The sequence below is a fragment of the Zingiber officinale genome, chromosome 4B (genome assembly GCF_018446385.1).
Source record: "Zingiber officinale cultivar Zhangliang chromosome 4B, Zo_v1.1, whole genome shotgun sequence".
Lineage (NCBI taxonomy): Eukaryota > Viridiplantae > Streptophyta > Magnoliopsida > Zingiberales > Zingiberaceae > Zingiber > Zingiber officinale.
In genome coordinates, this window is record NC_055993.1 from 106,298,970 (window position 1) to 106,301,380 (window position 2,411).

General features: G+C 37.4%; 1 non-coding gene across 1 annotated transcript; it reads left to right on the plus strand.

The window, feature by feature from the left end:
• The first annotated feature begins 1,321 nt into the window (after nt 1–1,321).
• Nucleotides 1,322–1,427, plus strand: LOC121978872. Its single transcript, XR_006111206.1, has one exon. It is a non-coding gene; the product is annotated as a small nucleolar RNA R71 (small nucleolar RNA).
• Nucleotides 1,428–2,411: the final 984 nt, after the last annotated feature.

Consider the following 2,411-nt stretch of genomic DNA (forward strand, 5'->3'; position numbering starts at 1 on the left):
AATTGAATAGGGAATGAGGCTAACACTTGCCCCCAAATCACAAAAAGCTTTTTAAAAAAATTCTTTTCCTATGTTGCAAGGAATATAAAAGCTCCCTGGGTCCTTTAGTTTTGGGGAAGTGTTCTTCTCCAAAATAGCACTACATTCCTCACTAAGCGCAATAGTCTCAACCTCTCCTCTTCTTCTCTTGTTTGACATGAGATCCTTCAGGAATTTGGCAAATCTAGGCATTTGAAGAATAGCATCAATAAGAGATACCTCTACACAAATTTCCTTAACTTTTTCTAAAAACTTGCCAAATTCTTCATCTTTCTTGAGCATTGTAAGTCTCTGAGGAAAAGGGACAGCTTTGCTCTGATGGTTCAGTGGAAGAGTCTCTTCAACCTCAATGGTACTCTCCTCATTAGCTTGAATCTGATTTGGTATAAGAGGAGAGAGCTCTTCTTCTTTTTGTATCCCTTTTGAAGCAGTCACTTGGGAGTCTCCCAAGGTCCGTCCGCTCCTAAGCTCAATTCTATTGCAATGCTCCATAGGATTCACATCAGGTTTTCCTGGAAGTTGTCCTGGTGCTCTGGATGATGAGGAAGCTAGTTGGGCAATTTGACTATCCTAGATCTTTTGATGTTTTTCAGAATTATCCATTCTCTGAATGAGCTTTGCTAAATCTTGCTTCATTTCATTCTGACTTGAGATAATTTCTTCAAGCATCTTTTCAATATTCGACTTTGGTAAGCCTTGAGAAGATAGATGTTGAAAATTTTGTTGCCCAGCTTGAAAATTTGGTCTTGCCCCCATAGATGGTCCTTGATCTTGATTATTTCTGTAAGAAAAATTGGGATGGCTCTTCCATCCAGGGTTATAAGTATTTGAGTATGGGTTGTTCTGCCTTTGATTGTAACTCATGATTGCATCACATTGTTCCAGTTGATTGATTTGTGCAGTGATAGCTCCCAATGGACATGAGTCATTTGAATGCTCTGAACTCCCACATACTTCACAAGATGTACTAATAGCATTGACCATATTAGAACTAGTCCCCATATTATCAAATTTCTTTGTAAGAGCGTCCAATTTTGCAGACAAAAGAGTGACTGCATCTACATCAAACTTCCCTGATGCTTTAATTGTTGGGTTTACAGAAGAATAGCCACCACTTCTTTCGTTTGCCCATTGATGATGATTTTGTGCTACACTGTCAATAATTTCTTCAGCTTCATCTAAACTTTTGTTCATAAGTGCCCCTCCAGCAGCTGAATCAAGGGACACTTTGGTATGATAGTTGATACCATTATAAAAAGTGTGCAACACTAACCATCTTTCCAACCCATGATGTGGGCATTGTCTGAGCATACTATTGTATCTATCCCATGCTTCAAAAATAGATTCTGAGTCAGTCTGCTTGAAGCTTGCAATTAAATTCCTCATATGAGCTGTTTTGCTTGGTGGATAGAATTTATCAAGAAACTGTTGCTCACACTGCTCCCAAGTGGTGATGCTATTAGGGGCCAAAGAATTCAGCCATTGCTTTGCCCTATCTCTTAGAGAAAATCCAAATAACAATAATCTAACTGCATCTGAAGGAACTCCATTCATTTTCATGGTACCACATATTTCATAAAAGACCTCTAAGTGTTGATTGGGGTCTTCATGAGGTCCTCCACCAAATTGGTTCTGCTGCATCATAGATATAATTGCGGGTTTGATCTCAAAGTTATTAGCTTCCACTGAAGGTCTTGAAATACTAGATCGAAAACCTCTTGCATAAGGTGTTGCATAATCCTTGAGTGGTCTATTCGCCATGTTCAAATGTTCCTGTTCTTCAATTTGCCTTTGCAGAATTCTTCTTTTATGGAAAGTTCTGTCAATCTCAGGGTCAAAAGGAAAGAATTCTCCTGCAAAGTTAGATCTTCGCATACACAAGAACAAGATAGCAAATGACAATTCAACAGAAAAAGAAAAATAAAAGAATCAAAAATGCAGAATTGAATTTGTACAAAAAGAATTAACAAGAAGTAAAAGTTATACAAGAAAGTAAAAACAGAAATCTAATGATTAGTTACAACTATGCAATATGAAAGGAAAACAAATGTTATTGTTTAGTCTAACTCAATTGATAATTCCTAATGTTATAGCGCAGTCCCCGGCAACGGCGCCAAAAACTTGTCACGCTCCGCAAGTGTACGGAAATGTCGCAAGTAATATAAAAGATTATCGTATCCACAGGGACTGGAATAAGCACTAGGAATGTCTCAATGCGAATTAGCTAAACAACTATCCAATCATTTCAAATGCAAAGTGAAGGTAAACAAATCTAATATTATAGACCAACAAACAAGAATTTAGTGTTTTGGGTTATGATAAAGGGAGATTCTAGGAGTTTCGGTTTCTTTGTAAGATTTCTTGAATGTAAA